A 12,270-nucleotide genomic window follows, 5' to 3' on the forward strand; every position below is an offset into this window, starting at 1 on the left:
TCTTCAATCATTAACCTCTCTATGAAATCACGAAGATTGACAATGTCCTCGTGAAGCACAGCAGATGATACCTGCTATGAGACCAAAAGTGTGTCAAAATTTTCAGTGCCACATATTCGCCATGACAAATCTTACTCTAATTTAACAGAAAAATCACTCTACCTTTACCATTTCACGTACAAAGTTACTCTATGCTTTCAGGTGGAACAACTGCATATATGTCACCCTTTCTCTGACTCCATTTGTGGGATTATACTGGATATGTTGCTGTAATTCTTGTTAGAGTGAGTAATCCTCACATTATGAGTTAGCTTTTGAGGTTGAGTTAGGCCCAAGATCTATTTCTTGACAATTCTTTCCTATATTAAGTTCCTTTTCAGTATGATCTTTTCCGAATGACTTCAACATGTATAATCTTGTTTGCAGTGAGCTTATATGAAGGTTGGCAGATGATTTACTTGTATCCAGCACATCTACCTGTTGAGGCTTCAAAATGTTGGATCTATCCTCACACATTTGTGCCTTCTGTAAGTTGTCTTCTATAAGTTGTTTCAGTTCATCTCCCTTGTGATTAAGCACTGTTTATCCCATCTGATCTTCTGTTTAGCACTGTTTATCATAGTGCTAGAGCTTATAAACCCTTTCTTTCATATATCAATCCCAGATCCCACTTGCGGAATACCAGTGGGTATGTTGGTGTTATTGAACTATTCTTTCAGGATGAACCTTCTGTTCCTTTTGCCTCACATATATAACAACTGACATGGAATATAACAAAACTAGACTATTTTTGAATTTCTTACGCTGTCGGTGTACAAAACATCAACTCTTTTGAATATCCAGCCAATGCAACATATCTTTTTTTTTTTTTCGCCAGAAACCATGAAAAGGGGTCAAAGATTTATATATGTTCGTTGAATGATACCGATTATTACAGTAAAGTCACAAGACTATTGATTACCACATTAAAGTAACTGAAACTTTACCCACTATAATGTTTATTGATATTTCCAAAAAGAAATTAGAAAAGTTGAGTCAAGCTGGGCAGGTTGAGCTACAATCCATTATTTAGCCCATCTTGACCCAACTCACTTTAGCCCAAACAAACTTTAGACAAGATTGGGCAACGACTCATTTGTTGATTCAGTCCACATAACTGATGATGTTTTTCAAAGAAATGTAAGTTCCAGATACTGCAACAGAAGAATCAAAACTAAAATCACCCCAATAAACACAACTTCCAGATATGCAGGCTTCTTGACGATCTTGAGGTAGCAGAGGCATGGTAACAATATAGACACGGTAATACCCAAAAGTGCACCTGTAAATGTCATGACATATCCAAAACACGGAACGACTAATACCACGATGACGGTACTGGTGACAAAAAATGTTCTGATGAAGTAGCTCATGATAAATTTACTGTCATAAAGGTAATTTATCTTCAATGGCTGTTGCAATAGGAGAGACAACTAGAGCGTACTTTGTTATTGGATTGATGAGTGCAGTGTTTATCGCGATTCTCGAACTAATTTTTCGGGTAGGGAGATTTAATGTTATTTGTGACACCAATTTTGTCCATACATTAAGTACCCCATAGTTGCCATTGATCCATAAGTCGTGGTGCTTAGTATAAAGCACACAAATAGAACCTGTTTGACAATGAAAAACAAGGATTTTATGTTATATACGGCGAGAATGCAGAATTTATTAAAATTATTATTAATGTAATATGGTATGTTATTGCAAGGTATATATTATAAGTTGTCAATGGAAATATATTAAAGGGCAGCTCGGTGCAATAAAGTTCTCGTTATGTTCGGGATTCAAGAAGGGCGGGACCATAAAGTTCTATTGTACGCAACCATCTTGCATTTCTGCAAGAGGCTGTTTCCATGACTTGAAACCATGACCTTCTGATCGCATGACAATAACTTAACATTTACTCCAAGAATCTCCTTCGTCAATAAAAGGATATTAAATACAATTTTAACAATTGTTGATTTCTTTCTTTTACGTGAGTTGATTTAATAAATGTTTCTAATATTGTTATGTGCATAAAATTTGAAATCCAAGAAAAGGGTCACTATTAAAAAAATAGGAATTAGCGATGGACAAAATTTGTAGCTAAACAACGAAGTTCGTTGCTTATCTATTTTACGATGGATCATTATAAAATTTTGTTTGCTATGAGTAAACTAGCAGATTAGCAACGAAGTTCATAACTAGTTATGGAGTACTAATTTCTCGGGTACTGTTAACTATGATTGGATGAATTATATTTGACACACATCACTCTGTTTGCATTTATCGATCCATCCTATCTCCAAATCACACCTTTCTCTTCGAAACCAATACCATCGACTGCACCAATCCCAAAACTCCACCAGCAGAAACATAAGCCAATAAACCTGAACTTCTCAACCATGTTGGCAATGTTATTAGAGCAACTAAGAGAACAAAAACTTGTTAGTTGAAGTATATTTTGACAAATAGTTGGTGATAGTTCATCAGGGAGAAAATTCACACACCTAATACTTTTTTCACTCCTGGTAAATTGATAGATCAGATACTTAGGTCGAAATGAGTTTGGACGAAATGAGCTAAATAATGAGTCAAAAAGGCAGGGGTAAATCCAACTAGAGGTGGAGGTAGGATTTGAAGCTAATGGATTTTGAATTTGAATTTTTAAAATTAACTGACACTACAAGAAATCTGCTTATTACCTGGGGATTTTCATAGAGATAATGTGGTAAAATCCTCAAGTAATTTGATTACCTGCGGATTTTTTTACCAATTATAATCCAAAGGAAATACCTTCGTAGCTAATTATTACCTGCGGATTTATAAAATCCCTAGGTAATTTAGCTGCTAAAATAAATCTGCAGCTAAGTTATTTGCGGATTTATTTGCGATTAACTATCAAAATTTTGCATGAATTATTTGGTAAAATTTCATAAAAAAGGATTTTACTTGCGGATTTCCACGAAAAAATCACCAATTGTTTCCTACGAGGATTCCCAAGTAAATCCCTAGGAAATGTAGCTGCGGAAATAAATCCGCAGGTACGTTATTTGCGGATTTATTTGCATGAATTATTTGGTAAAATTTCATTAAAAAAATAATTTTACCTGCGAATTTCCATAAAAAAAAAATCACAAATTATTCCCCACGAAGATTGCCAAATAAATCCCTAGGTAATTTAGCTACGAAAATAAATCTGCAAGTACGTTATTTGTGGATTTATTTGCGATTAATTAGCAAAATTTTGAATGAATTATTTGGTAAAATTTTATTAAAAAGGGATTTTACCTACGGATTTTCACCAAAATAATTCACACGTAAATTACTAGAAATATTTCACAATTAATCAAAAATCTATTTAAAACCTTCAATAATTCTCCAAAACATCATTCAAAACAAGTTTAATGTAAACCATTATATAATAAAAAACATAATTTGAAACATCCACATCAATAATGTATGATTCTTAAATGGTCCAAAACAAAATATTTAAAACTTGAATCCTCAATAAAACTACCAACCATCAGGATCAAAATCACTTTCATTCACGTTATCGGGATTATCACTTCCATTCACGTCGTCAGAGTCATCATAACTTTCATCCTCATAAGCTTGGTAGTCTTCTTGAGATGGACGTTCATTGTTTGAAGATGATTTGTTGTAGACATGCTTCATCAACAAGTGTAATTCCTTTCTCATCCTCTTATTTTTCTTTCGCTCAGTCTGTAATTGAGAATACAAATCAGTATTTGAAGCATCAACCTGAGACTTAATCATCTCATCAATTTCTTTTAAGTTGATGTTGAAACTGTTAGTTGCCTTTACACTTCAACCTAGGGAGCCAAGACCTTTGACTCTTCCTTTCTTCTTTCCACCAACAGATTGCACCTAGATATCCATTTCACTTAACTGAGTCAGCTGACTAGCTGAATTAGTTTCTCCATCCATAGCTGATGCACTTTGAACGGCTAATTTTTCTTGTTTCTTTCTTTCAAACTCATTCTGCATAAGGATATATTAAGTCAGACCATAAAAAGTGGTAAGAAATATATTATTAGCATAAATTATATTATAGATTATAGACTAACTGCTGCTACATTATTAATAGACTAACTTTTCATTTTCATAGTGATGTTGCATTTTCACCAACACATAGGACTTAAGCAACAGTAAATCATTGAACTAGATGACAGCAGCTTGGAACAAGGCACCCATTGCAAAGCTTCTTTAGAACTTGTGTAAAAAGAAGTACGCCTTGTGTATACAGTGAGTGCATAGCTATTATGTTAAAGATGGATTGATATGTGATATCATTCCTCTGCAAGCTTTGTGCAAGGTTTTGCAAAAAGTTTCCAAAGAAAAGAAGTACTATATTAAGGTTTGTGTGAGTTATGTAGATGTGATTAGTATAGAGAACTACGTACTCCATCAAGGAAATGTGCATGAAGTTACAAGGTATTTTTCCAAAGGTACACTAGAAGAGACTTGTTTGTAATAGTTTGTCACCGGGAAAATGGATTTGGATGCTACTTTCAGCGGCGGAGCCAGACTTTTAAGTCTGTGGGTTCAGAATTTCAAGCGAAGGCAACAACCTCAAGCTAATGTATAACCTTAGCGAAAGTAACTAACAAATAAGGATATTTAAAGTATATTTTAAAAAACGATAAATTACTTAAACACTATAAATATAAGCATTATCATTACAATTACATTTGGCGAGTTGACACGTTTGAAAGCGATCAATGATCGTATCATTTGAAAACGATCAATCATCTGTTTAGTTTGGGCCACTGGCAGAACTCTTAGTGTAAAATGACATACGAAGAAGCTTTTTTCAGCCAGAAAAACAAAAAAAGAATATAAGGGAAAGACCCCTCATATCTGTCAAATTACGTTAGCAGTAATTTTTAGGGAAAATTACGAGAAGCTGGAACAACTAAGCAACTCAGAGAACTGCACATCAAGAAATAAATGTCTAACTACACTCTGCAACATCATTCAATCTGTGAATCCAAAAACCATTGTACACTATGAGAAAATGTGCTAGTGAAGTTTAAAAGTTTATGCCAGAATTCAAAGTACAAATACGAAAAAAAAGTGAAGCAATACTCAAAGTTAATTTATTATCTACATGTCATACATAACAGCCCTTGTACAAAATGTAACAATAATAAGTGCATTTCATGTCCACTGATGAAGTGGTATAATGATTATGCAACAAGTGCAGGTATAGGATTTTGTGGGTAATAGGGAGGATAATTTAAGATTAAAGGGGCAATAATATCTAGAACTCATTTAGCAACGGTCAAAATATAGACAATGCCCATGTTTTCTTATGACTGTCGCAACTTGCGCACCTCGACTAATTCCAAGGGTATCTGCTACCTCCAACCAACACAAGTCCATCCCCCAAGTCTAAAACAGTTTGGAACGAATCACCTAGTATCAGGTGTTGGTTGTAGAAAGTGTTTAAGAAATTTACACCACCTACTCTAGCCATTATGTTAAAATATTGGGTTGGATGCTCAGATAGTTCACACAACTACTCTAGCTCCGCCCCTGGCTACTTTAACTTGTCGCCTATGTAATGGAGTCGTAGAAAGTCATCAACAGTTTTGTTGAGTTCTTAATTCAAGAGAGGCTTGGGCAAAGCTGTAAGTTAAGTTGGCAAGGGATTACAAGGTCAATATCCCGTTGGCCGGATGAAATCACATGGACGAGTTCTCATTCTAGTGTAAGATCAGCTACTTCTCATATTTTGAGAATGTGTTTAGCATGGTGCATATACCAAATCTGTCCAAAAAGGAACAACAGACACTTTCAGAAAAAAGTTGGTTCAGTGAAAATAGTGGTGAGAAGGATAGATTAATTAGGTAGATTAATTAGGAGTTTCTAAGTTGTGTTATCAGACTTAGTTTTTGATGTGTTGTAATGATCTCTTTGGTAATAAATGGAGTTTAGTCACCAAAAAAAGTGATTACGGTTAGGTAACTAATTAATCCACTTAGCCGATCAACGCAATTTTTTTAGAGCATTTCATATGTAGCTTACACATATTAACTAGGTTTACAGATCTCAATAACTAGGGCTCATTTATTTTCATAAAAATTAAAACTTTAAAACCAAGGGATTCACGGAGTAGCTCGACAACTCAATGTGGGAGAAGTTTCTGCCAAGGAGGAGGGGAATGCTCGGCCCAACTTATTCACCTTTAACCGTACCACAGCTACTGGTATGACTCTTAATTTTAAACCCCCAACTGTTATTGACGGCAGACGTAATACTAGAAGCACCTGAAATTGATCAGACGGCAGACGTAATACTAGAAGCACCTGAAATTAATCAGACGGCAGACGTAATACTAGAGCTACTTCTATGGCAGGTATTAAGGGGCTTGCAACTAGCACCATTAGTGTCATTGACCAGCCCGAGATCAACTGAAAAGGAAAGCTAGCCAACACTCTCCGCTCTGACTGCCTATCTACTTGTGCTCGTAGCTTAATTAGAAATCAAATTATGGTCCGACTGGGGAATCTAAAGTGAATATTCACCAAGATGAAGTATGCTATTAAGTGAAGGAAAGCAGAATTTTAAAAAAAGTTACTTGCGTTCCCACCAAAACAGAACAGCGTTGAAAGGGAAACATAAAGATTTAGGGAGGGAGAAGTTGGGTAATTGACGGTAGATTTAACCGTACAACGCCTACTGGAATGACTCTTAATTTTAAACCCCCAACTGTTATTGATGGCAGACGTAATACCAGAAGCACCTGAAATTGATCAGACGCCAGACGTAGTACTACTAGCACCAAAACAAGACACAGGAATAATGCAAGCAAAAGAAGCACCAAAATATTGACAACAACATTCAGCCAAACATAACCAAAAATGCAAGACAGGGTGGGTGTTCTTTTCTTCTTTGGTAAATCTACTCTAAAGAAATGCCTGAGAAGGTGTTCCATATCAAATCATTACCAACGGTCAAGAAAGAGTTAAAACTCCTAAACAGTTCATACACAAGTCATCAAGGAAATGGTACTTTTAAGTGGACCAACAAAAAATCGAAACTGAGGCAAAATCCACCATGAATTAATGTAACTAGCAAAAAACTTTTTTTTGATAAGGAAAAAAAAAAACTGATATTATGACTTGATGGAATGAGTTTTCACACTCGCAGTATCCACCCAGTCACATTGGACAACCAGCAGAAAAGCTGCTGCGGCCACAAATACCATTGATCAACTAAGGTTATATTATTTAAAACTTGCAAGAACTGGCAACTTATAAAGGAGTAACAAACTAAATATGCACAAACACAAAAGATTTAAGATTTTTAGACATTCAAAGTGTCCTAGAAAATAATTGAACGAGAGTATAGCACTTGAACTGGTTGGATAATAGAGAGAACTGAGAGTATACCTTCGCAGTTGCCCAAAACTGAGAAAAATCAGCTACCCGCAGATTGCGGTCATCCACTAAGATGAGGCACAAATACCAGCAACAAATGGGTCAATTGCCGAACAAAACTGCATTTGTAGTTAGTAAACTGATGGCAGTGAAAGGCACTGCATCACCACTTAATCTATAATTAAACTATGGTTGGAATTTTTAACTAGGCTTGCAACTAGCACCATTAGTGTCATTGATCAGCCGGAGATCAACTGAAAAGGAAAGCTAGCCAACACCCTCCGCCCTGACTGCCTATCTACTTGGGCTCGTAGCTCAATCAGAAATCAAATTATGGTCCGACTGGGGAATCTAAAGTGAATATTCACCAAGACGAAGTATGATATTATGTGAAGGAAAGCAGAATTTTAAAAAAAAGTTTCTTGCGTTCCCACCAAAACAGAACAGCGTAGAAAGGGAAACATAAAGATTTGGGGAGGGAGAAGTTCGGTAATTGATGGTAGATTTAACCGTACAACGTCTACTGGTATGACTATACATAATACTAGAAGAACCTGAAATTCATCAGACGACAGACGTAATACTAGAAGCACCTGAAATTGATCAGACGCCAGACGTAATACTAGAGCTACTTCTATGGCACGTATTAAGGGGGTTGCAACTAGCACCATTAATGTCATTGATCAGCCGGAGATCAACTGAAAAGGAAAGCTATCCAACACTCTCCGCCCTGACTGACTATCTACTTGTGCTCGTAGCTCAATCAGAAATCAAATTATGGTCCGGCTGGGGAATCTAAAGTGAATATTCACCAAGACGAAGTATGATATTAAGTGAAGGAAAGCAAAATTTTTTTAAAAAAAGTTGCTTTCGTTCCCACCAAAACAGAACAGCGTAGCAAGGGAAACATAAAGATTTGGGGAGGGAGAAGTTGGGTAATTGACGGTAGATTTAACCGTACAATATCTACTGGTATAACTCTTAATTTTAAACCCCCAACTGTTATTGACGGCAGACGTAATACTAGAAGCACCTGAAATTTTTCAGAAGGCAGACGTAATGCTAGAAGCACCTTAATGAAGATCCATATAGCTAATCCAGTAGTATTAGTGTTATTCTCACAGTTTTTTGTTCTTCGATCTCTGTTACAATCTGTAGTGTCTTGTGCTTCGGTTTTCGTATTATTTAGTTATTGTTACGTGTTCAGTGACTTCCGCTAGAATGTTAGTTTGACTGCTTGAAGACATGTCAAAGCTACATCCTCGATGACTAGTTGAAGCACTTGAATGGACATGTTCATTCAAATTAATTGAAGGAGCTTCCTCTCCATGTGACGTCCAATACCAATAACCCGGAGCGAACCCTTTCTTGAAAATATGAACATTAACTTCATCGGGCGTAAAGTGCTTCATGTTCTTACAAATTTTACAAGGACACCTTATGACTTTCTCGGACAAGTACTTCGGTTGACTACAAGCAAATTTAATGAACTCTTCCATGCCTTTTATAAATTCATCTGTATATGCCACTTTACCAGGAAGAAGTCTATTTATCATCCGTTTTTGATGCTCCGGAATAGTCATTTCTGAATCAAAAGATACCATATATAAAAACACATAATAATAAAATTTAAAGGGTTTCCAGTCTTCATATCCACTAAAGAGTTAATGAGCCAATACGGTCAACAAAGATAGCAATATATCTCAATTATAAGATAAATATAAAAGGAATCAAGAAAAACCAACATTGGCTCACTGATCCATCATTCATGAAATTAATGAAACAGACCGAAGATGAATATGGATTTGGAAAAAAAGGTTTTCTTGAAGTGTATTGTCTTGCTGAGGAATTGCAGAAGATTTTGGAACACTTCTATTGTAGTATAGCACTTGAAAAAAAATCCATATTTAGTTTAGAGGGTTATGCTATGATTTGTGATGTTAAATTGACATCGTCCTATAACGATATGTAACTTTCCGTATCAATTCTGTTATTCATAACATGTAAGATACATTAGCTAATTAAACACTCTCGCACGTCCATGATTGAACATCTAGAGAATGGATAGTAAAACAGCTGGGTACAACATGGAAAACAAAACTCATCCGCTACCATCATAAAGAAATAAACTTTGGGCCTAATTGGTTCTTGCTTCTCTCTATTAACGAGAAAATTACTATTTCAGAAAGCAAAGCGAACTCAACTCCATAATCTTGCTCATGATCGAGGAGAGAATTATTCAAGATTGTAAAAAACATCCAGGGTATAAATTTAACTTCAAACTCAATCTTGAAATATTCCGCTTACACTTATCATTCCACAATCGACAGACACATTAAACTCCAAATAAGATTGTTTTCATGAAAGTCCTTGTTCCCTTCCTTTTCCAATTTGCTTCAATTTTTTGATTGGGACAAAAGTTAATTATAGATAAGATGTGGATAGGTAATAAAGGACTCAATAGTTTAGGAATATATAGTACTCATTCAGTAAAGTAAACAAGAGGCCCCCTCCCTCTTTATCAATTTTCTACTATCCTTGGACCATCTTCTAGTGAAATTTAGGCATAAAAGATGTGGATGCCGTACAGGGAAAACTCAATAAATTCAGGTTGACATATACAGTTTTTCATTAATTCCTCAACTTGTCTCGTGCATGCAGTACAAGGAAAATTATACAGGGAAAACTATATAGGGAATACAACAATATCATCAAGATGAACAGAGGAAGTCATACTACAGCAGAATTCTGAGCAAAATATTCAGTTAGCACTAACAACATTCTAGGAGCAATAACAACAGTCCCACAGTGACTGAAATCAAGTTTAAGTACAAAAATAAGAAAATCGAAAAAGTAGCCAAAACAGAGTAATCTAAAGCAGTAGGAGATTGTCTAAGACTACCAAGCAAATCAAAGTGGAGCAATCCAAATTTTCAGTTGATGAAAGTAAGCATACACACAAAATCAGAACCTTTCACTTCAAATATCGAATAGGGACCTTTGCAATTGAAAAAATTATGAAGTTCACAATAGAATCAAAAGAAACTAACCTCGAATATCTTTGATTTTGCTTGACAAAATTTCGAAGCTAAACAGAACCTCTGATTTTTGGACATCACGTTTTTTTTTATAAAATTGAGAATTGAGAATTGAGAAGTACTGCTTAGAGAATTGAGAGGAGAAGATGGAGAGTTTAACTGAGCTGTCAATGTGAAAAAAAAAAAAAGAAAAAGGAGGGAGACAGTTTTTGTCCAATTTTTTTGTATAGATGAAATTTGAAAAATTAATAAATTCTTTGGTTAAATTGAATGGAAGTTATGAAATTAATAAATTATGTGTTGGGAAATATTTATTAATCGTGTGTTTAGATAAAGTACTTGTTATCATGGTTTAAAGTTTAAGTGGGATATTATTGAAATATATACTATTAATCATGTCCAAGTGGGATATTGTTTCCTTTTACTTCTTAAGTATATTAAAATAATTTTTCCTTTTTACTTGTTCTAGAATTAGCAGTTCTAATCTCAATGAAGTTTTAATAGTTAATGTAGATTTTTAAAGTACCAATGACAAGGATAAATTAGTAAAATAATCACTTAATTAATGTTATTTTAAGAAGAGCATAAAATATTAACTGAAACAGGTAAAAGTAAATATAATAAGTTTAACTATTGTGACTTAAAGAATATTTAAAGACGTTTCAAATATAAAATTTCATATACAAAAATTAAGAAAGAAGAAATTAAAATACTTTACTAAGAAAGTGTTTTCTTTTTTGGTATTCCAATCGATGTTTAGTGTTCGATACCCATATTGGAGCTTTGACTAATTTGAATCGCGCGTTGCAGGGCTCATTCTGAGAGTAGCGCTTCCAACAGAATTTTTTTCATCCCAAGACTCAAACCCGAAAATCCTAGTTAAAGAATTATTAATTTATAAAGATATTTAGAGAGTATAATTATATTATTGCTGGTCAAGGTGAAAAGATCGACATGTTATTGGGTTGGAGTTGTGTTGGTCATGTATTTTTGAAAGATTTTTTTGACTTTTGAAAAGTTTGTTAAAATGTAATTTTATGCCCCCACCTTTTAAAAATTATAAAAATTGCCCAAACAACTAACTTACCTGATTCCCCTCTATAATTGATATTCATTTTATCTGTAATTCTTTGCACATTACTTTGATGAACTTTGTGCCGATTTTTCAATTTTGCTAATTGTATTTTGAGGGAAACTTTACGTAGAATGGCTGGTAAAAGCTTGAAAATCAATTTGAACACAATGCATTTTGTTCAGATTACATAGTTAAGTAAATTCATCTAATGGATGGTTTAGGTGGAAAATGTGATATCATGGGACTACTATATCCGCCTTCCACGCAGGATTCTACTTTCACATTGCAATTTATTTGCATCTATATAGAAATTCTTACCTAAGTTACTCGAACTTTTCACTTTCGGTGCCGCACTCATGTCGTGTTAATTTCAACCCAAAGTATTTTTATACCTTGTTTTGAAATATTTGTTGTATTCTCTTAATTTGGAATTTTCATTGAAGCTGTAAACATGTGAACTTGTTATTACATTTGTTTACCTATTGTTCAATTTGTTCATCGCACATTATTTCGTAATTTTTCAACTTAAAAGTTCATGAAAAGTTTATGTCAATTTGTTCATGGTTGTTGGTGGATGGATAGCTACAGTTAATAAAGATGGGCTTTGCATAATATTAAAAATTTTAGGGTTATATGTAATAATAATAAAAATTAAAATTGGAATTGAAAAAAAAGTGAAAACAACTTTCATAAAATAATTTTGAAATTGTTTTTGGAATTTGTATGG

The 12,270-nt window shown here is 34.3% G+C and overlaps 1 long non-coding RNA gene and 1 pseudogene across 1 annotated transcript; both read right to left on the reverse strand.

Moving 5' to 3' along the window:
• Nucleotides 1–1,143: 1,143 nt before the first annotated feature.
• Nucleotides 1,144–2,740, reverse strand: LOC124898615 (annotated as a pseudogene).
• Nucleotides 2,741–3,395: 655 nt separating this feature from the next.
• LOC124898751 lies at nt 3,396–10,750 on the reverse strand. The gene is made up of 3 exons (XR_007055520.1): nt 10,481–10,750; nt 7,443–9,015; nt 3,396–4,026 (listed from the first exon to the last, which is right to left on the reverse strand). It is a non-coding gene; the product is annotated as an uncharacterized LOC124898751 (long non-coding RNA).
• Nucleotides 10,751–12,270: the final 1,520 nt, after the last annotated feature.

Source organism: Capsicum annuum, chromosome 5, assembly GCF_002878395.1.
Source record: "Capsicum annuum cultivar UCD-10X-F1 chromosome 5, UCD10Xv1.1, whole genome shotgun sequence".
In the NCBI taxonomy this organism is placed as follows: Eukaryota; Viridiplantae; Streptophyta; class Magnoliopsida; order Solanales; family Solanaceae; genus Capsicum; species Capsicum annuum.